Consider the following 23,827-nt stretch of genomic DNA (forward strand, 5'->3'; position numbering starts at 1 on the left):
GGGGGAGTGAGCAGCGGTGGCAGGCAGAGGGGGTGAACAGGAGGTGGGGCCATGTGAGCAGCACAGAGAGGTGGAGGCAAGCAGTGGGGGCTTGTGAGGGTTAGGGGGTGGGGCCATGTGAGCAGCACAGAGAGGTGGAGGCAAGCAGTGGGGGCTTGTGAGGGTTAGGGATGTTGTTATGGCTGAATTGCACTGATATCCATAGCTATGCAGCACTTTTTAGCTGCTCCAAGGGGCTGTAGCCTGCACTCCTGTTCCTTGAGAGCACATCACATTGCAAGTGCTGGAGATAGTAGTGGCTTATTCTGGGTATATTGTAGATTTTGTTGGAGAGGATGCATTAAACACAACTCCTGCCCATTGAAGGGAAGATCTCACCCGTGTGTCTCTCATGGGCAGGTGATCTTCTCCGTCGACCCCTGCTTGTGCCGTGGGCCCTGAATGATCAAGTGCAAGCACTTATTTTGCTGATTTCTTAGTCAGCTTGGGTGTTTAAGCCTTAGAGTACTTTAATGTTGTTATGCTGATTTTTGGGTTTTATGGTTCTCTTATCTGCAGGGGACTATGTTGCAAGTGGCAGTGATGATGGGAGATGGTTCATTTGGCATAAGAAAACTGGCAGATTGCTGAAGCTCCTTAAAGGAGATGAAAATGGTACACTAGTCATTAAACTTGCGAAGTCTTGCTTGCAGCTTTTAGATTTAAGGGCTTTCACTCACGCTGATTTATTTTAATAGTTGTTTAGAGTTTGTTGTCTAGGTTGGACACGTTACCATCACAGTGGATCCTTTTTGATCTGATATGATCACGAGAGGAGATTGTCAAACGACTATACAATTATGGTCACGCGATCCATTTCGATTGGAATGGTGGTTTCCTTTTAAGTACTCAGCCATCGTGATAGTCATAGAGAAAGTCCGTGGATTATGGAGCTGAGACATACAGCCAGAGATTCTCTTGTCAAGAATGAGCCTGTATCGAGATCAGTTTCTGACGAATTTATTTTCTCAGATGCCATGCTACTACTCAAAGAGTTGTAAGGATTCAATTAGATTGATTGAAGAGGCTGGAGGTCTTGATGCTCTCTTGTATGATCCGAGGGAAGAGGAATGCAGGGGTGATGTTTTGTAAATCACCTGCTGTGGTTAGCTTTTTTAGTGAGGAACACAGGGTATGCAGCATCTCACTGACTGCCCTGCCTTAGTACCTATTAGGCGTACCTCTGAGCTAGTGAGCTAGAGGTATGTAGAGACATCATGCTGCATGCAGTTAAGTCCTGTTGTCCATACCACCATGGTGTCATTGCATAAAGTAGTCCTTGTTTGGTAAATTGGAGGAGATGGTCTTGGTAGAAGGCCATCTTCGAGCCAAACTCGGCTGTGGGTGTCACCCTAGTATTTTCCGAAGAAGTCTTCGGGGGCTAAGATGTATGCTCATGTTAGAGATAAGGTGTGTGTGTGTGTAGCAAACAATCTCATGTTAGAGATAAGGTTTGTGTGTAGCATACCCTAGCCTAAAAGCTATAAAGGGGCCAACTCTCTCTCAATATTGTGCGAGAGGAGGAGGTCTGGCTGCATACTTATCGACACTGTCGAATGGCTTCTCGCATTTATAAGCCTTTATTTTTAGCAAAAGTAATTGATAATATTTTTGCTACATGACTCTCTCGCTCTCTCTCTCTCACTCCATGTAATCCTTATCCCTTTTTTCCTTCCGTTGTGCTCATCCACTTCTTGTAACATGGTATCACAGCCAGTTCACATGAAAGGGTCTCTCCTTGTTCTCAGCGGCTTCCACTGCTAGGCAACTCACTCCTAGCCATTCTGCTTGTTGGTGTCGTCTCGCTGACTCTGTCTGCTAAGCGGCCCAGGTCTGACGCTCTCTACGTGCAAGGCCAGGAGTTGTCTTCCTGCATAGGTCGTTGTCCGGCAGAGCTGCCTCTTCGGCGACCTCTTTGGGAGGCTCGTTGGTGTCCGCTGACAGAGCTGAGGTGGCAGTGTGTCGACCTCCATTGGGAGGCTCGTTTGTGTGTGCCGACAAAGCTGAGGGCGGTGTGCCGACCTCATTTGTTTGCAGCGTATCAACCTCCTCTCACATTGAAAACCAGTCATGCTACAGCTCTCCAGTTTTGCCAGTTCCACAAGTTACACGTACCCCAGCCAATTACATTGCAGTAAGTCCAGCGTTTTCTTCTTACCTACTTCTAAGGTAAATTCTTTTTAAAAGCTTAAGACCTTTTCACTTTCTTCATTAAGCATTGGCTCTCTCTTGTATTGAGGCATCCATTTCTTGTAAAGGAGCTAGACATTGCTCTTATCGTTTATAAGGCAAGTAGTAAGACCTCTCCTATCTTCCCATCATCATCATGTCAAAGGATACACATACCAGTGAACAATTTTGATGGAGAAGGGTTTTACACTTCGCAAGTCTAATTTTGGTATGCTCTTTTGAGCAAGGGTTTGTGGCCTTTGGTGAAAGGCATAAAGGTGGTGGATTTTGATGATTATGAAGTTGTGGAAGATGATGAACGAGCTCAGTCTATTATAGCTTTAAATATGGACAAAAAGCTTATCTATCATGTGGCCAAGATGAAGACCGCGAAGGCAATGTGTGTCACATGCACTCTGCACTGTAGTGCATGGTGACAAGATGGCTCATCATCAGTGCAACACTCTACAAGAGTAGAACCCTTTAGGATTTGATATTTGTCGTATGCCGTAACCCCATTGTAATCCTTAGTCCATGATATGTCAGGCATGAGCTACGTAGGGCATTCCTCAGTCTTGGAGAGTTAGTCAGTTAGTCAAAGTCCTTTAACCCACTTGGAGAGAATAATTCATGCATATAGAAGTCCGTAGAAGCCTTAGAGTTTGCATGAGAACATGTTTGCATTTTGCATATCATTCATCCCATATGCATATAGACCATCTAGATCATTGCAGAAGACTTAGAATATCATCCAGTATTTTTTTCATATTTTATAGCATTTATTTGGCGTTTTTACCATATTATTATCAACATTATTCATTTTATGCAAGACATGATGCAATCGGCCAGATTTCAGCCAGCCGACCAGCTCACCCAATAAGGTGTATCCATGAATGATCATCCACGTGAAGTGCTCGCCTTATGGTCATGGGTAGCTTGTGCCAAAGGAGCATCAAGCTTATCCTCACTCTCATTCTCATTGGCATGTTACTGCTGCATCTCATCCTCTTGTTGCTCTTCTTGTTGACTCATCTCCCACTCGGTGAATGGTGGATGTGTCTTCTTGGTCACGCTCTTGCAAAGCGTTTGCAAGTTTGCACTAACAAAGACAAGGTTATTGGCACGCTCTACCCCGAGTCGGTTCCACTTCCTAGAGGCAATGTGGCTGCAGGTGCTCCAAAGTTGCTTCAAGCAAGAGGAGCTGACTTTTTGGCTAAGTATGCGGATGGCCGGTTGATGCAGCCCCGGTCCATCCGAACCAAAGTCCTTCCACCATAGAGCAGCACCAACTTTGGAGCGGTCGATCTGTGTATCATGACAACCATAGGAGCCATGAAATAACCTGTACATGGAAAGCTGGTCCGTAATCTTGCGCCTAACCGATGCATCAGGCACAAGACGGTCCAAGATGATCCTCCCTCCAGCGCTCACCTCTCGGTCGCTCTCCTGCTTGTTGCCTTGGAATTATGGGTCCACCATATAAGCTGCTGCATGCAATGGAGAGTAGTAGGAATTCCACCTTCCTAGACACAAGGCATGGATCTCCTCGTATTTGTCTTCGTCAGGCACGAAGTCTTTCAACTTCTCTATCATGCGATCCGTGGCCTCATAGACCTTGTCTATGCATGGTTGCATAGCATCTACAATTCTCAATAGGTGGACTATGGGTCTCACCATAGCATCCGTGGTCTTCACACTCTCCCACCAAGAGGTGTCATCCGCTCGTAACCTACACTCTTGGCCATGAGACTCTTGCATGTCAACAAACTCGTCGCTAAGAAAAAGCCCTTTCAAAGCACCACTACAATCCTTCAACCGGCCCAACATGAGGAAGTTGTAGGCAAATCGGGTGTCAGAATATTTGAGAGAGAGAGAGAGAGAGAGAGAGAGAGAGAGTACCTCTTGTTGAACTCATACCGAAGTCTTTGGTGGTTGAGGTCAAAGGAGACCATGGTGTTGGCCTTCTCAATGAGCGGGCTGATCCATGGCAATGCCCTTATGTTCTCGAGGAGGTTGTTTAGGTAAACCGTGACATGTCCATACATACCTTGGAGGATAGCTCCTACCACCCTATTGGAAGGCTTCCCATCCGCAACAAAGCCCACTACATGCTCGGGGCCAATGATCTCCATGGTGGTAGCCCACTTCACCGCAAGCACATCCGCGCTCTTCCTAGTGCCGGATGCATCATGAGATGAGATGAAGTAAATCTCTCTACGGAAATATGCAACCGCGCCATGAATACTCCTCTTGCGGGTGTCGCTCCATCCATCTACAATGAGGGAGACTCCGTTCCTTTCCCATTGCCGCTTTGTGTTGTCAGCTGCTTACTCTACAATGCGTGCGCAAGCTCTCGGATGAGGGAGGCTTATAGGTTGAGCCATACTTCAACCATGACCTTGAAGCAATTTACTAATGAGAAGGCAATTTACTAACGAGAAGGGGACTAGGATGATGAAAACATGAATGATGAATTGACAATGATCGATCGCACTTACCTAGCCGCTTGAAAGGCAATGTGGTCGTGGAAGAAGAAGCGGGTCACCGCCATATCCACCTCCTCCTTCAACTTGAGGTTCCAAGTGTAGATTGTCGCCGTGGGCCATGCAAGGGTTGAGAGGCCGTGGAGATGGAGGGTACCGACGTCGTGGATGGAACAACATTCCGACTCGTTTGTAAAGGTGATGGTGTGCATGATTCCGATCCACCACATGACTCCATCATAGAGTCTTGAGTTCCTCTACCCATCGTCGCGGGATCCACGGCCATTCGTGGTGTCGTCCTTGCCGCTTTGACCGCCTCGTAGACGACATGCTTGTCAAGAAGTTCTCGTCTCTTTCTAGGTGTGACATTCGTGCAAAACCGCACCTCATGCCCACTCATGCAAGAGGTGGGCTTGCACTTTGTCAGCACCACCCGTTCGCCAATACGGGCAAAGCTTGCATGCCCATGGCCGAGAACTGCCTCCATGAGGGGATGGGGTATAGTTAACCTCCTCCCACCATGTCCTCGTTCTTCTACGGGAAGTCCCGGCATGTGAGGAGGATGCCATGGTTGAAGATGGCAGAGAGACTAGAGACTAGAGACTAGAGTGCTTGTGTGAGAGCCTCGAGGCTTGGAAGTTGGAAGAGGCTTGAGAGAGAGAGACTAGAGACAATATATACTAGAGACTAGAGTTGGCTTGCCGCTTGAAGCTTGAGCAATGAGCAAAGTGCCGAAGACTCAAGAGACTTGAAAGTTGAACTTCCTTGAATGCTTGATGGTGTGTTTGTGAGGAAGTGTGTGTGTGTGTGTGTGCTTGTTCTTATATAGATAGGCAAGAGAGAGAGAAAACTCGGCAAGACTCAAGAGAAGAGGCAAGGGGCAAGGCAAGAGGAGATGGCGTCCCCAAACGGTCAAATAAAAAAAGGCCAGATAAACCGATTGTTGGAGAGCGCAACGGCTCTCTACTGTCGCCCCCAGCGTCCCCATCCAGTAACTGTCCCTATTGCCCTGTCTCTTGTGAGGAACGCCTCTAGGGGGACGTCCGTCCGTCCCCATTGCTGTCACTTCTCGGAACGACGTCCCCGCATCCCAAGCTCCCGTCCCCTGCGTCCCCTGTGACTAAGCCATTCTTGTACCAGCCTATGATATAAAGGCTTTCCCTCTTGTTTTTTTTATGAGTATGTCCAATGCCTTCCCATGTGGCCATGTCCCATGGTTAGCATTGAGGGGGGGTGTTGAAATTGTATGCTCATGTTAGAGATAAGGGGTGTGTGTGTAGAAAACCATCTCATGTTAGAGATAAGATTTGTGTGTCGCAAACCTTAACCTTGAAGCTATAAAGGGGCCAACTCTCTCTCAATATTGTGTGAGAGGAGAAAGGCATTTTGGAAGCCTTTATTTTTAGCAAAAGTAATTGATAAGCTTTTTTCTACATGGCTAGTAGTAGTAGTTGTTGCTTGGGGTGTCAAATTAGTGAGTTTGCCTTTGTTGATCTCTTCTGAGCAGAGGGATGTATAGGTGGCCATCAACTGCGGATTCTATTTGACAACGGATCTATTCACAATTTTATTTCTTTACGTTTGGTGGAGATACTCTGCTACCCATGGTGGCAAGTGATACCTAGACGTGGAAAATGTGGAATTGAACCTTCCTAGGTTGGAGGTCTAGATTCAAGACTATCGAGAGGTTGTGGACTTACACATCGTGAACCTTATGTGGACGTGATCTTGGGAATGTCTTGGTTTTTTGATAAGAGCAAACAATGATGTTAGATTACTGGTCTTATAGGCTCTCATTTGTTCATGACCGTGAACTGTATGAAATCTAGGGTGATGTCTCTTGTGGATTTAGTGATGTAAACTTGACTTAGGCTTCGACCAAGGATATATATGAAGCCCTTTTGATCTAAATTCTGAGTCATATTGTTGTTTTCTTGATCTTTTCAATGCTGAAATTTTGTTAAGAACATCTACTTCTGAATGTAATTATGTTTCAAGTAGTGAAATTACCAAAGAACAACAAATTCGGATGATGTTTTAAAAGAGTTTCGTGATGTATTTTTGAGTGAGTTACGAGATGGTCGGCCATTTGAGAGGGGCATTGATCATGTGATTGAGCTATTGGCTGATAGTAAATTACATCTGCCACCTTGTACACGTTCAAATGTTTCACTAGGGGGGGGGGGGGGGGATTTGAAGGCATATGCAGGTATGTAGTGTCACATGTGAACACGAGATAACTCCAGGGGCACTTTTATCCTATTGGGTTTTTTCCCTTTGACACCTTGTGTGAAAGGACCCTTAAACTAGGACTTCCATTATAAGTTGTACTTCATTTCATAAAACATCAGTATACGTGCAAGTACTTCTTCCACTCTCATACTAGTTGACATGCTTCTTGTGTGTATGTGTGAGCTGTGATTGTTGTCTTAACCCTAGCCCTATTGCTTCTATGTGCCAACATAGGCAGATCAGTCTGATGCCTAACCCGATGTATGACATCCTACACCCAGTCATTGGCACCGGTTGGAGCTAGATGCTTTATTGGATGTATGTACTCCCCCTCCCTCCCACCTACTCCAGAGTAGTTAACGAGAGTCGTGAATGTGATTTATCTCCACATTATAGAGTACTTTGTACTTTTTTTTGCTTTTGTATCCATTTGATGTCCATTGAGGCATGATGATGATGTACACGGGTTTTGTCTCATAGGCCGTTTTTTGGCCTTTAGAAGACATTAATAAAATCTTTCTTTCTTTCTTTCTTTCTTTCTTTCTTTCTTTCTATCTAGGAGACTAAGCCTAAAGCTTTGCGGAAAGCTTGAAACTTTTCTCTAGGCAATGCCTTTGTAAATAGATATGCAACATTGTCTTGTGTAGAGCAACAGATGAATGTAATCTCCCTTGCATATAGCCTCTCTTTGACAGTGATAGTGAACCTCTATGTGCTTAGTGCGGGCAAGGAAAACTGGATTTCTTGCCACATCCATAGCACTCTGATTGTTAGTGAGAATGGTGGTGGGTATCACAGAGGATTGCAAGAAACCTCCTCCGCCATACACAATCTACTGTCGCTGTGAAAGCTGCTTGTACTTAGCTTCACAAGTAGAGGTGACAATAGCGGGTTGCTTTTTGCTCAGCCAAGATACGCATGACTGTCCAAGAAAAAAATACACTGGTGGATTGCCGTCATAGTCACCTGCCCAATCTTGAATCACTGTAAGCATATAATTTAAGCTGCTTCCCCTAGGGAAAAAAAATCCAAGATCTTGGGTGCCTTCAAGATAGGGGAATAGCTATCCTCTTCACTACTTGCCATATCTTGGTACCAGGAATATGTGCATGTACTTGCTGGCCTGCGAAACACCAAACTGTATGTCGGGCCTTGTGTTGCACAAATATAATATATAAGACAACCAATTGCTTGGCTTTGCATGCTCATGCCGTATGGCTCTCTTGCATCATGCATACTCATCTCGAGTCCTTGTTCAACTAGTGTAGAAATGGGCTTATAATCCTGGAACCCAAACTTTTGTTGGAGCTTCTTTATGTACTCGGATTGAAGCATAACAGTGCCTTCATCTGTTTGCATAAACTATTTGCCAAGATAATAGTGCAGTAGACCCAAGTTTGACATCTCAAATGATGCCCGTAATTCAACATTGCATCCTCATTATTCCCAGGCAACAACATGTCATCCACATAAAGAATGAGCACAAGTAAAATCCCATGATGCTCTTTTACATAGAGTGTGCTTTCTGTTGGACTATTCTAGAAGCCCTTCTCATACCAAGCTCTGGGAGTTTGTTTGAGACCATAAAGTGCTTTCTTGAGCTTACACACTTTAGCCTTGTGGCTAGGTATCACAAAACCAATGGGCTGATTCACATAAACTTCTTCCTGCAAGTCTCCATTGAGAAAAGCTATCTTGATGTCCAACTGGTGCACTACAACAACACCTAATAGTGGACAACCTGGAAGTAGGTGCAAATGTCTCATCATAATCTATGCCTTTTTGTTGGGCATAGCCTTTGGCAACTAGTCTTGGTTTGTACCTGTCAATGGTACCATTAGACTTTCTCTTAACCTTGTACACCCACTTTGTACCAATTGGTCTCTTGCCTGGTGGCAAGTCCACAGATTCCATGTGCAATTTTTTTTGGATTGCATCAATCTCTTGTTGCATGGATTCTTTCCAGTGCTCATCTTCCTTAGCTTCCTCAAATGAAGCTGGCTCATCTATGGCACATAGACTACTCATGCAGGCCACATCGGCATTTTCTTTTACATTTCTAGAACTAGCCCGTGTCCTGCTATGCAAAGGAGCTGAGAGTTTTCTCTCTTGTAAAGTACGAACCAGCCAACGAGGCACTGTTCTAGCTTCCTCCGATACTGTCCGCTCTTCATGTACTACTCAATGTCATTGTCTACAATGGGCTGATTTTGGGGCTGATTTTCAGCATCCATATGCTGTTCATTTGGCATTTCATGTGGTTGGTTGGCTCTTCCTTCTATGCCCAATGGTAGCAGTCCCTGAAACATATCTTGTGGGCCATTCTGAAAGGACCTTCTAAACTCCACAAGTGGCTGAGTTGAATTTTCAGCAAATACAACATCCCTACTTTCAAAGATCCTGACTGCACTGATTGTAGAGACGATATCCTTTGCTACCAGTGCTGTAGCCCACAAATTTTGATTGCCTTGTCATCCAATTTGCCTCTAATCTGTGGAGGCACATGAGCATATGCAAGGCAACCGAAAGTCCTAAGTAGTCAACGTTGGGCTTTCTGTCATACTAGGCCTCGTATGGAGTGATAGTCTTCAATGCTTTTCTAAATTATTGGGCACATGTTAAAAACATGTGTAGCACACATAATAGCCTCCATCCAGAATTTATGAGGGAGAGTCTTGTCCTTTACCATGCGTTTGGCCATCTCCATCAATGACATGATTTCCTTTCTACCACACCATTTTGTTGTGGTGTGTATGGCATAGTACACTCATGCTTTATGCCCTTTTCTGCCAAAAAATGCCTTAAATGCATTTGACATATATCCCCCCCTCGATCTGAGCGGAGGGTTTGCACTTTGCAACCCATCTCATTTTCAGCTTTGGCAACATAATGCTGAAAACACATAAAGCCCTCAGATTTTTCCTTTAAAGGGTAAACCCATGCATATATGGAGTAGTCATCAATGAACGTTCCAAAGTATAGATGTTTCCCAAGTGATGATATCCTTATGGGATCCCACACATCATTGTGTTTGAGCTGTAATTTGGGATGGCCCTTACTGATCCATCCTTGGGGAAGGCATTTTTGTGCATCTTCCCCAAGATGCATCCTTCACATACATGTGGAGGTGGTAGCTCTATATGTGGCATATTTTGCACTGTTTGATACCTTTATAGTAGCATCAAGCTTCCAAAATTTACATGTCCAAACGTTGCATGTCATAATTCTGCCTCTTGCATGGCAGAACTAGAAGTAGTGGCTAAGCATGCATCCTGTCCTCTCTTCTCATATGAGTCCAAATGATACAAGCCTTTGTACAATGTGCCAGAAGTGACTATAACATAGTCCTTTTCTCTATCCCGCACTCTCCATCTAAGTTCACAACATATCGTCTTGTAGCAAAAGAGGAGAATGACAACAAACTCGAGGCACATACAATACATCTGTAATGCATAGATCAGAACCATGATGGATCTTCATAAGATCGTAAGATGATCAGCCATGCTATACCCTTTGTTCATTTGCAAGTTTTCAATCTCTTTCTTCAAAGAGGCAACCTTGGGCTCATTTTTGGCTTGGTACATAGTCTCCAATACATCCCATGCACGCTGTGAGGTTTTACATGAACGGATGTGAGGAATAATGGATCTCTTTATTAGCTTGAGCATCACGTGCATTGTGCGTGCGTTGCTCTTGAGTGGCAACTGCAGGTGTTGGTGCCTGTTAAGTATTCCTGCTAGGAGTTGCAGGTGCAATGTCTGCAGGTCTAGGCTCGTCACCATTGGCTCTTGGCCATCAGCAAGTTCTTGACCATAAAACTCCACTAGGAGTAGTTGGTGCAATCCAACTTATCCTCATGTGAGAGTGCACCAAATGCATCGCTGCTTTGTGTGTCATTGATACAAATGCACAAACTACAAAGAGGCTCAAAAATAATCTGTATACAGCCAAAAATGCATTGCTGTGCACTATCAAGCCCTAAATGCACAAACCGCCAGTAAATTGCAGTCACTTGTGCTTTAGTTGCTTGTACTTGTTGTAATGAACTGAAGAAAAGAATTGCAATTATTCGGTACCGAGTAGTGTTGGAAGGAAATGGAAGCCCCAAATCAGAAAAACCCCAAATTTTTGTTATAGAAATCCAATTTGTGTACTGCAAGGCACCTTTAGCAGGTACAAATGTTGATTCAGCTGTACAGCAGGCTGGTACAGCAGTCAGGTACAGTCTGGCAGCAAGTACGATGGTACAGAATGATGACGTGGCATTGTATGGACTGTATGAACATGTCAGATTCAGTTCAGAGTTGTACGAACAGAAGCAGGGCAGCGAGGTGACCACACATAGCGGTAGAGGATGACACACTACATGGTTAGCTGCCTGGCCTACTATGAGAGAATGGGGTGATACAATATGAGGATCAGAGATGCTTGGGCATGTACTTGTTGGAGCTCAGATGATACATGGATGTAGTACTGAGGCAACACGTTGAGAGACATGCCCAACCTCGACAGGACACCTCTTAGATAGCCAGCATAGATTTCTTTGCGGTACAAGCAATCCACATCGGAGTCCACTACCCATACCAGTGCCTCTGCTTCGACATCGTAGCCCACCACCCTAGAGGAGTGCTCAGTGAGTGCCCGATCTATCTTCCTGCAAACTAGACACCCTTGATCCAGAGCACCACAACCTTGCATCCGACAGAGGCAGATCGAGGAGATTCTCTGCCGATGTGACATGCTCCCATCGCAGAGGCTCGACATTCTCTCTGCCATTAGATAAGTTCTTGCTGAGGCGGGTATTGGCATAGCTGATCATGATATATCTCACTCTACATACGGTATCCAACTGATTACTTGTACATACACTAGTGTTATAGATGGTTTCTTCTTTTAGTTTTCCATGGTACCATTGTATCACTTCTGGTCTCATAGACCCTTGGGGTCTTCCTTAACGTTAATATTACTTTCTTTCTTTCTCTCACTAGGTCCACGATAGCCTACGCGGATACGTGATCCTCTGTTCCCACGTACACGGGGTTTTACTAGTGAGTGCACGATTTGTTTTGAGAGTGAGACGCCCCCGGGGCTCCAGATGAGCGGCTGTCTGGCCCGCTCCTCATCACAAGTGGGAGGTCTCTGAGAAAGCCCGGTCTAAGCAACTCCCAAGCTCGCAGGATGCTCAAGGCAAATCTGTCCTCCCATCCTCTACTGAGGCCTGTCCTCCTCATCTCTATGAAGATCCACCGTATCTCTGGTGCCCAAGTGCCCCTTGTTGGGGGAGCACTAGCCTGCAGCCGCTGAAAAAGAAGCTGCTTCCAAGGCTCAGTGCCTAGAAGCAGCCCCCGAACAATAAGCTTCCCCAACAAGGCTCTACTCTGATCAGCTGGATCTATAATGCCGAAGCCCCCCTGGGCCCGTGGAAGAGTAATAACTGCCCAAGCAACCTTTGCTGGGGCCGGCTGACCATCTCGCCCTGACCAAAGAAAGTTCCTGATCAGCCTCTGTACTTGGCTGATGCAAGAGCTCGAGAAAATCCAGCAAGACGTGATATACCACATAGTCGCTAAAAGCACCTGATTTGTCACCACCACCCTCCCAGCCAAGGAAAGCCGAGCTGTACTCCAATATAGAAGCTTCTTCCGAATGCTCAGAAGAAGCGGGGCGATCTGCTTTGTAGGTGACAAATCAAGTCCAATCTGGCATCCTAGATACCGCACTACTGTGCCAAGAGGAATCCATCTAAAACCCGGGTCGGGGCTCCATGCCGGAGCGGGAGCGCTACTGATCCATCTTGCGCCAATTGATCAATGCCCCCGAAGGCCACACCAAAAACCTGTAGAGACTGCTCTGTCCTCTGTAGACACCCCAGATGTAGACACCCCAGATCTCAAAAGATCCTATCACATAGGGGAGATACTGTTGTTGCTTGTTGCTTTGCATTCTATTATGGAGGAGGATAGTATCACTGTATCATAGTTGTTACGAGGTGCACCTCTGACAGTTCGAGGCGTATAAGGTGTTCGACTGCATGATCGAGGCGTCCACCCAATATATATATATTTTGCTGGTTTGAGTCTCTTGATGGGGGCTTTAAGGGCCCAAGGAAGCCCTCTCACACGCTCTCCTATGTCATTACAGAGGACATGCCACAGGGTGAGGAGACAGGAGCCTCGCCATACACTTGTCTGTCAGAGGAGATTATGCATTATTCTACACTAGGGGAAGTATTTCTTACGCGCGACTTCAATGCCCACACACAGAGCAGACAGTGTGAGGTGTATGACTATGATGACATGGGGATCCTCCACCCTGTGGATCCAGAGGAGATAGGGGCTAGTCGGGCATCAGAGGACACTGGACCAGACAGAGGACATTATGGGGACCACTTACTAGAGTTGGGAGCCAGGCATCGTCTCGTTATTTATAACGGGATGCTACAGTGGCCGGGATCAGGAGGGCTGACATGCTTCCCACATGGTGGTCATATGCGGACCGGAGGCACGGTGGTAGACTACATTATGGGGTCTTTGGAGGCATCACAGCTTGTCACCTCATTCTCCATTCCACCTCGTCCTATTGGGGCAGATCATACATACTTGGCATTTTCACTAGCCGGATCACCAGTATCACCAGCCCCCCACATACCGACGCCACACACTACCATCTACTTCACACATGACATGGCAGACATATACACTGGTAGAGTAGAGGATGGGCTCCTACTCATGGATCCCCTGGCACCTATGGATACCATTACAGCCCAGCTGGCATCACTCCTACACACGGCTGCATTACAGAGCTTCCCACATCGTGTACACTCAGGAGAGCCTGCGAGACCTGGGACTATGCCCCAGAACAGATGGTATGATGATGAGTGCAGAGCCCTATACTCACGGCTTCGCATACAGAGAGCCTTGGGAGCCATCACAGAGCAGGAGTTGAGGAGAGAGATGAGGAGACTTACTCGCCGCAAAAGGCGGGCCTTCGCAGAGATACAGGAGCTAGAGATCTTTCATTTCTTCATGAGTAGAGATAGCCCTGTCTCATGGCAGCACTTCAGAGAGCCCCGGACCCCGACACCTATTGCAGACCCAGACCCACAGACATGGCACACACATGCAGAGGGTCTATACCATGCCCCACAGCAGCCACCTATACCTCAGCCACAGGAGCCCCGACCTACCACAGCTAGCTTCTTTACCCACTCGATGGTACAGGAAGCTATCCGCCGCCTACAGCATGGACGGGCCGTCGACCATATGGGCCTGCAGGGTGAGCATCTCATATATGCAGTAGATTCTTTAGCTCCTTTTCTTGCACACCTGTTTAACAGGGCACTAGCAGAGGGTTTGCCTGCGGAGTGGACGATGCACACCATTGTGCCAATTCACAAAACAGGGGATATGCTCGATCCGAGCAACTATAGGACGGTTATGGTTGGCCACGTGCTGGCCAAACTCTATGGTGCAGTGCTGGAGCAAGAGCTTAGCTTATATGCTGAGCGAGCAGGTTTACGCTCATCAAGGCAGGCAGCCTTTAGGAGAGCTTTCTCTACCATTGACCATGTATTCACTTTGAGATGTATGATTGATCAGGCCAGAGTGAGGAAGAGAAAGCTCTATTGCTGCTTTGTGGATTTCCGCAAGGCATTTGACACAGTACCACGAGAGAGGCTCTTTCAGCGCCTGCAGTCTCTTGGCATACCAACAGATATGACATGGGGCATCTATGCATTATATGAGCAGGTTTTTGGGCGAGTCAGATGTCCAGGAGGTATGTCCGAGACTATTGCTAGCACCATTGGTGTGAAGCAAGGATGCCCACTTTCCCCCACGCTATTTGGGTTATACATTGATGAGGTGGCTGACTTCATTACACGGGGAGGCGGAGATGGAGTTGATTTAGCAGGTACCTCAATACATATTATGCTCTATGCTGATGATATTGTATTAGTGTCTGAGTCTGCAGGTGGTCTACAGCAGCATCTACATGCACTCGAGGATTTCTGCACACAGAGGGGTCTTACTGTGAACCTTGGGAAAACCAAGATTATGGTCTTTCATACATCGAGACAGGGCAGGAGTCAGCTGACATTCACTCTCGCAGGATGCCAGGTGGAGGTGGTGACATCATACGTGTACCTAGGGGTTACCTTCTGTGCAGCAGCCACACGCTTCACCATGGGTTCAGCAGCCAGAGCTAGATTGACACGGGGATATGCAGCATTGGCTATGCTAGAGAGACAGTGCCACCAGGCGCATTTTCAGGAGCCCCGGACGAAGGGGTGGCTATTTGACACATTAGTCACACCGGCATTGATGTATGGAGCAGCGGTATGGCGCCAGGCCTTGGTACCCATTGGTGGACACAGATAGAGAGACCACAGGCCTTCATGATGGCACGCATGATACGCAGCGAACCGTCAGTACCTCATGACATTATTCGAGGAGAGTTTGCTGCGCCTCCTATGATGGTAGAGGCCATATTTCAGACTATATGCCTGCTAGACAGATTCAGAGAGATGCCACAGGAGAGATTGTCATACAGAGCTTTTGAGGCATCTAGACAGCTGGCTGAGGCAGGAGACAGAGGATCATGGTATGCACAGGTTACACATTGGTTCTCACAGCATGGCCTAGACATGGATCATCTACCACCATTCCAGTATGATAGGGATGCACCACATATCCGTCTCTCTCATAGTGAGAGGAACAGAGTATTGAGATAGGATCTATGGCAGCTCTATACACGAGAGACATGGATATCGCCTACACAGCCTCTTCCACCGAAGATGCTATACTACATAGATCACTTCATGAGTATCACTGATGATGGATTTATAGAGAGGCCTAGATACATGGAGGGCTTTTTACCACATGGCTCCCGAGTGGCTATTGGTCAGCTCAGAGTTTCATCACACCGATTGGAGATTGAGACTGGCAGAGCAGCACGGATCCCTCGAGAGGAGAGGGTATGCAGATTGTGCAGAGAGGAGGTGGAGAGTGAGGAGCATTATGTATGCAGATGCAGAGCATATATAGCCATCAGAGAGAGATATCCCATTTTATTCAGAGAGTCACATTCCCTACGCCAGATCTTTGAGGCAGCAGACCAGCGTGGGCCTTTAAAGTTCTTTTCTCTCTCTCAAGGTAATAGATAAATTGTCTCATTCAGTTGGACTTGCTCGGGCTCCACACTAGCTGGACATGGGTATATCCCTACGAGCGCTCACCATGAAATCTTAGTTGTAGAGTGTCTTTTTTGAGATGGGTTCATTGAGGGTGTGTGGGAGAAAGAAGAATTAGGGTTAGGTTAATGTTCATGTGGGAGACATACACAGAGAGAACAAGGGAGAGAGAGAGAGAGAGTTGTGGGGATAAGTCAACTCATGAGGCATGAGTGTGTGACTCTCCTATCACACATGTATATTGCACTAGTACACATAGTGCACTTAGTACATTAAAAGTACTAAGTGTACTATGTACTATAACTTATGGGCTTGTACACACTATAAGGGTGGGCATTATGCCTTTACCCCAACAACCTCCCACTTAAAGGCAAAGTGCCCTTAAGTAAAGGAAAAGAAAAATCAGCATGTACATGATAATATACAAGGCCATATCAAGGCTGAAACTGGCCTCATCCAATGCCCATCAAGTGTCTGCAATGAGCAAACCGCTCCGGAGGCAAACTCTTTGTCAACAGATCAGCTGGGTTGTCATCCGTATGAATCTTAACAAGCTGAATTTGCTTGTTCTCTATCACCTCTCTGATGAAGTGATACTTCACATCCACATGCTTCGTCTTTGCATGAAAGACAGGGTTCTTTGCCAACTGGATGGCACTCTTACTGTCACAATGCAACAATGGAATATCCCCTGTATAACCCAAATCAACCACTAACCGAGATAGCCATAATGCCTCCTTACAAGCCTCTGTGGCTGCAATATACTCGGCCTGTGTAGTAGATAAGGCAGTGCACTTCTGCATCTTGGATATCCATGACACAGCACCTCCTGTGAATGTAAACACATAACCGGTAGTAGACTTCCGGTTATCTGGATGACCGGCATAATCCGAATCCGTGTAACCATGCACTAATGCATCTTGTTTGCCAAAACAAATGCACATATCCTGTGTGCCCTTCAAGTATCTCATGACACCTTTCACTGCTTCCCAATGCTTCTTGCCAGGGTTGGCCATGTATCTAGAAACCACTCCCACTGCAAATGCAATGTCCGGCCTAGTAGCAACCATGGCTGTCCAAATGAGTGAAAATCAGACTTTTACAGTCCCGAACACTGCATACAACAGTCCCGAACAGAAATTGGGCAAAAGCCCCTTGACTGCAAGCTGATTTCTGAGGATTCAAGGCATAAATGTCTTGCCTGCTGCTTTGCCAAGCTCAACAAGCATACGGAATCTTGGCCATATCAGCCCTGTCTCTATCTGACTGTGGGCTGTCCATAGCACTGAGTTTCACATATGGAGGCAAAGGAGTACTAGTCTTCTTCCCCCCGTCCATATTGAACCTCTGCAAGACTTTGCCAATGTATTCCTTCTGAGACAAATACAACACATGCTGATTTCTGTCCCGAAGTATCCGCATACCCAAAATGTGATTTGCATCACCCAAATCCTTCATATCAAAGGTTCGATGCAGCCTCTGCTTCAAGGTATCCATCTCCTTACGAGATTTCCCGGCAATCAACATATCATCAACATACAAGATGAGGATCAATAGACTGCCATCCAAAGCTTTCTTGGTGTACAAGCAGTGATCTATGTCACTTCTCCTGAATTTCTGGGATTTCATGAATGTATCAAATTTATGATACCATTCCCTTGGTGCCTGTTTGAGTCCTTAAAGACTCTTTTTCAGCTTGCATACAAGCTTCTCCTTTCCACTCACTGCATAACCCTCTGACTGCTGCATATATATCTCCTCATGGAGATCACCGTGAAGAAAAGCAGTCTTCACATCCATCTGAATCAAGTCCAGATCATCATGTGCAACCAAAGCTAACACAGCTCTAAGTGTGGTCATTTTGACCACTGGAGAGAAGATCTCATCAAAGTCCACACCATATTCCTGCTTGAAGCCCTTAGCCACTAACCTGGCTTTGTATCTTGGCTTTGCATCTGGTGCAACTTTGAGCCTGTAAACCCACTTGCATGGCAAAACCTTCTTGCCTGCAGGCAAATGCACCAACTTCCAAGTTCCATTTTTATGCAGAGAATCCATCTCTGACTTCATGGCACGCTCCCATAGAGCTTTGTCTGCCCTCTGTAAAGCCTCCTTATAACATGAGGGCTCCCCACAGTCAGTAAGCATCAAATAGTCAACCCCTGGAACAAACCTGTCAGGGGCTCTGGAGGGTCTTGTGGACCTCCGTACCCAATGACCATCATTTGCAGGTTGCTGTCCAGCCTGCATATCACCCATTGGTGGCTCCTGTTCCATGCCATAAGGCTGAAAAATCATGCCCGGTATCTCCTCTAACTGTGGTATATCCATAGGGATATCTTCTGCCATCTTTGGCTGTCCATTTGGACCATTTTCAGCACCATTTAAGGGCTGGTTTTGCTGCTGTAATGGCTGATTTACAGCCCTTGGTTGTTGTCCATGATGTCCATCATCATCAAAGATGACTCTGCTAGGCTCCTGTTGCCTTGCAGGCTCCTTATACATGCATGTTTCATCAAAAATGACATCATTGCTGCGTATAATCTTTTTATTCACGGGATCCCAAAGTCTATACCCCATTTCACCTCTGTCACCATATCCTAGGAATATGCATTTGTGAGACTTAGGATCAAGTTTGGTGCGCATTTCCCTACGTATGTGCACGTACGCAACGCAACCAAACACTCTCAAGTGCTTGTATGACGGAGGCTTCCCTGTCCATACTTCTTCTGGCACTTTCCCACCAAGCCTCGTGTTAGGTGACCTATTTATAAGGTGAACGGCTGTCATAACAGCTTCAGCCCAAAAACCATGAGGTAACGCAGCATGTGACAACATAGAACGGACCTTCTCCTGGATGGTCCTATTCATTCTCTCTGCTGTCCCGTTTTGTGGAGGATCATAAGGAGTAGAGAGCTCCCTCTTGATGCCTTTAGCATCACAAAAGTCCTGAAACTGTTTGGACATATACTCTCCCCCATTGTCGGAACGCAAAGCCTTCAGTGTTTTGCCAGTTTGATTCTCAACAAGAGCAACAAACTTCTGAAACACTGAGAATGTATCACTCTTCCGACGAAGAGGATAAACCCACACCTTGCGTGTGGCATCATCAATAAAAGACACAAAGTATTTTGCCCCTCCCAAAGAAAGCTGAGGCATCTCACATACATCTGTATGCACAAGCTCTAACTGAGCATCTTTCTGTCCAAGAGCTTTCTTGTGGGGGCACTGTAGTTGTCTACCATATATACAATGCTCACAAAACTGAAAACTTGAAAACTTTAGAGAAGGCAAGTAACCCAAACGAGACAATTGCTCCATTCCCTTGACACTCATGTGTCCCAACCGGCTATGCCACATAGAAATTTCCGGCAGCTCGGTTGCATTTACATTAGCATGGTGACAAACACCTGCATGCATAAAGTAAAGAGTGTCCACCTTAGAGCCTCTGGCAACAACCAGTGAGCCCTTACTAATTTTCCACTTTCCACTACCAAATGTGGTAACATAATCAACATCAGTAGAAAGCAGATTCTTCTTGATCTCAGGCACATGCCTGACATCATGGAGCATAAGCTGTGAGCCATCTGAAAACACACATCACCTCTGCCAAGAATCTTGCATGCATGGTTATCACCCAAATAAACCACTCCTTCATTGCCAGCAGTATACCTGACAAACAAGTCTCTGCAACCTGTGACATGAAAGGAGGCACCTGAATCAATGATCCATGAGTGCATACCATGACCACCTGTAAGAAGTGAATGGGCATCAAGTGAAGAAGTAAATAGGACCTCATCCTCACTGCCACCTGCATGTGACACATTGATTTCTTCAATCTTGACTCCACTTTTGCCCTTTGGCTTTACATCTTTGGCTTCATCTTTCTCTTTCTCTTTGCCTTTTCCCTTTTCCTTTTGATCATTTTTCCATTTGTAGCATTGCTTTTTAATGTGTGCCTTCTTGCCACAATAATGGCATTCCAAATCCTTTTTGGAGCGAGACTTGCTCCTTCCCCTTTCTTGGCTTTTCCCCCTTTGCTGGGATCTCCCACGTGCATTCATTGCATTGGACTTTCCAACAGAGTTGTTTTTCCTGTTCATCTCTTCTTGAAGAAGAGCACCCTCAACATCTGCATATGACAGCATAGCATTCGAATTGCTAGTGGCTGTCCTGAATGTATCCCAACTCTCTGGCAAAGTGCATAAGAGAAAAGTGGCTTTGAACTCATCGTCCATTGCCAACTTTTGATTTATAACTTGGCTGACAATACCATTAAACTCATTTAGATGGGCTGTCATAGATGCCCCTTCCTTCATCTGAAGACCTATGAGTTTCTTCAACCAATACACTTTGCTTGAGGCACTTTGTTGGGCATACAAGTCCTGCAATCTCTGCCACATTCCCCAAGCTGTCTTCTCTTCACGAATGCTGAAAAGTAATGAGTCTGACACAGACAACATGATAGTAGATCTTGCCAGCTCATCCATATCTTCCCACTCTTCAGCAGTAAGAGAAGCGAGCATTACACCCCTTTCTTTGATAGGCTTGTGTTGCTTCTTCTGGAGCAACACATTGTAGCACTGGGTTTGCCAAATATCATAATTATGCGAGCCTTCAAGCTTCTTGATGTGAAGCAATGAAGAGCTCTCACCTGTGGTTGCCATAGCAATATGCAACCTGTCAATGCCTGACTTCCTGCAAAATGTGCAAACACTGCACCAAAAGCACACAAAGTGCTCACAGTTGTTCTCTCAAGCTTTATCTCCCACTGCGGAAGCACAAATGCAACTTTTCTCCCACTTTTTGTGATGAAATCACCAAAATCTGGTTGCTGCAGATTTTGGACAGCACCTTAAATGTGCTCTGTTGCCCTTCCAAAGTACTGTACAGCAGTACTAAGTGCTCACCAATGATGTTCCAAACCTGTACCGGCAAGTACAGCAGTTGAAATTGAACCTTTTGGTCACTCAAAACAGTGTACAGCCATGCCAAAACTTGCACAAAGCTGTGCCAAATCTGTACCAGCAAGTATAGTAGCAATAAATGCTCTCCTGGCTGTCCAAATGAGTGAAAATCAGACTTTTACAGTCCCGAACACTGCATACAACAGTCCCGAACAGAAATTGGGCAAAAGCCCCTTGACTGCAAGCTGATTTCTGAGGATTCAAGGCATAAATGTCTTGCCTGCTGCTTTGCCAAGCTCAACAAGCATACAATCTTGAAAAGCCCCTTGATTTAAGATCAATTGCTGATCATACATGGTACATTGACGCACATGAAGGCATCCAGAGTGTTCATGATGCTTCCCCCTGGCCACATATACATCCAAATAATGAAAGCCCCTTGATTTACAGGCACATTGAGTGCTTGTAAGGCATCAACACATTATCCACAACATCAAATGCGATTGCCTGCATGCAAATCAACCAAATCGGCACAAAAGCCCCTTGATTTGCACTGCAATTTTCTGCAATTTTGCCCAAATGTGCGATTTCTCACATCATACAGCATGTATGAGTGCTTAATTGCACAATTACATCAAAAACCCCAAATTTCGACATCCAATTTCCTGCAAATTGATCCTGATTGTGACCAATGTCACCCAATTTTGCCAATTTTGCTCAAAAATTGAGCAATTGGGCACCTGTACCTGCTCAATTGATTACTGTACTTGCTCAATTGCAAATCCCAAAAAAAATGAAGCAAAATATCTTGTAATTTCTGATTTTGTTTGTTGCAGGAAAGGGGGGTTTGTTGTATTGACGCTACTGTGGATTCGATTCTGCGAGGCGGCCCTAGTCAATTCGGCATGCCGTGATTCAATGGCAAGCGCTCTGCTGTTGAGAACTCTTAGTGTTTCTTACGAAAGCCATGGTTTCCGTGATGCAGCACTTGAGAAACGGCGAGCTGTTGCAGATAAGCTCCGAAGGGGCCCTTTGGCGGAGTCTCCTCTGGATGCAGCAAGGCGAGCTCGCTGAACGAGACCAAGCCAGACCCGCCACTTCATCCCCTTCGCTGGTGTAGCGCACGTATTAATGGCGCTGACTCAATGTTGCCGAATGGTTCGCTTTCGAAATTCGTACGTGCGCTGCCCAGCACTGACACGCCTGCGCACCTGTACCTGCCGAAACGCTGACACGACTGCGTACCTGTACTGTCCAGCGCTGACACGCCTGCGTGTGAAAAAAAAAGCGCAGAAATGGCTGCCCGACTCCTCCAGCTACGCTCGACGCCTACAAGGTTGAATGCGCTGGCTTTTTATTCGCTCACGCCTGATTGCTGCCCAGCTTCTTGTTGCCGCCGATTGGACCTCCTCCAGCCTCACTCACTGTCGCCTATTACGCCCAGCACAGTTTTGGAGATGAAGCCTTCAATGACACCTTATTTGAGGCTTGGGTTGAAAAAGGCATTGCCAGCCCTCTCCCTGCATCGGTCAAGCTCTTCTACAAGCTCTGATACGAGTTGTGTGGGAGAAAGAAGAATTAGGGTTAGGTTAATGTTCATGTGGGAGACATACACAGAGAGAACAAGGGAGAGAGAGAGAGAGAGTTGTGGGGATAAGTCAACTCATGAGGCATGAGTGTGTGACTCCCCTATCACACATGTATATTGCACTAGTACACATAGTGCACTTAGTACATTAAAAGTACTAAGTGTACTATGTACTATAAGTCTATAACTTATGGGCTTGTACACACTATAAGGGTGGGCATTATGCACTTTACCCCAACAGAGGGTCCACGGTACTTATGGATGCACATTTGCATGCCATGGAGATAGTTTTTGGCCAGTTGAGGGTATCTTCTCAACACCTTAGGGTTGAGTGTGGTAGAGATGAGGGCATCCCACAAGATGCATGTAAATGTAGCGAATGCTACAGTGGCGAGATGGAGGACGAGGAGCACGATTTGTTTAGTTCCCACTGTACTATGAGATCCAAGAGAAATTTCATTCTCTTCCGTGATAGATTCGGCCTTCTCTCATGGGTCATGCAATATGAGGACCAGAGAGGTTTAGACATGTACTTACGAGAGCTTCGTCTTCATAGAGAGGTCATAATGAGGTACCACTCTGAGAGACAGCCAGCGGGCTGCCTCCCAGACCTCCATCACATTTTTCATTGGGTCATAGCCACCATAGAGGCCCATGTGACTGGAGCAGCAAGAAGATCAGTAAGGTCCATGATGGCGCACACGGACGCGTGGTCCTCTAGCCCCACATACATGGGCTGTCACACTGGTGAACGAGCACATTCCCTTTTGAGAACTAGGTGCCTCTATCTCAGAGGCATCATCCCTCCATTGTGGAGTTATAGATCCATGGTATCCTTCGACGACATGGTCACAACAGGGAGATGCTAATGCCGGAGGAGGACATATCACTGTATGATCACATATTCTCATCATGTACAACGATACTCTGTAACTTGGTTGAACACAATGCTAATCAATACACCTAAAATACACCAAGATTTAATGGACAACATGCTCAATACAAGAAGTAATTTGTTGAATTGACAAGAGACGCACAATGAGCTGGAACGGCCGGCCCCTCCCTCAAATAAAGTATATTGATCTTGGGAGAATCAATTACATAGTGGCATGGGCAATTCTGACGAGATTTCCACACCAATGCATGTGAATACAATATCGCAAAGGATGTGGTTGTCGGTGTAGACTTGCATCTCACACTACCCTCTCAAGTGTCTATG

The 23,827-nt window shown here is 46.1% G+C and overlaps 1 long non-coding RNA gene across 10 annotated transcripts in view; it reads left to right on the top strand.

Moving 5' to 3' along the window:
- The window catches only part of LOC147614575 (uncharacterized), a 298,802-nt gene that overhangs the window by 264,866 nt on the left and 10,109 nt on the right, over positions 1-23,827 (top strand). For 4 of the 10 annotated variants that reach the window (XR_015262913.1, XR_015262912.1, XR_015262911.1 and 1 more), the window contains exon 2: positions 559-654. This is a non-coding gene — a long non-coding RNA (uncharacterized LOC147614575). The other 6 variants (XR_015262917.1, XR_015262918.1, XR_015262914.1 and 3 more) reach the window with 5 other exon arrangements.

The sequence above is a fragment of the Cibotium barometz genome, chromosome 41 (assembly GCF_041138505.1).
Source record: "Cibotium barometz isolate CiBa-2024 chromosome 41, ASM4113850v1, whole genome shotgun sequence".
Taxonomy (NCBI): Eukaryota; Viridiplantae; Streptophyta; class Polypodiopsida; order Cyatheales; family Cibotiaceae; genus Cibotium; species Cibotium barometz.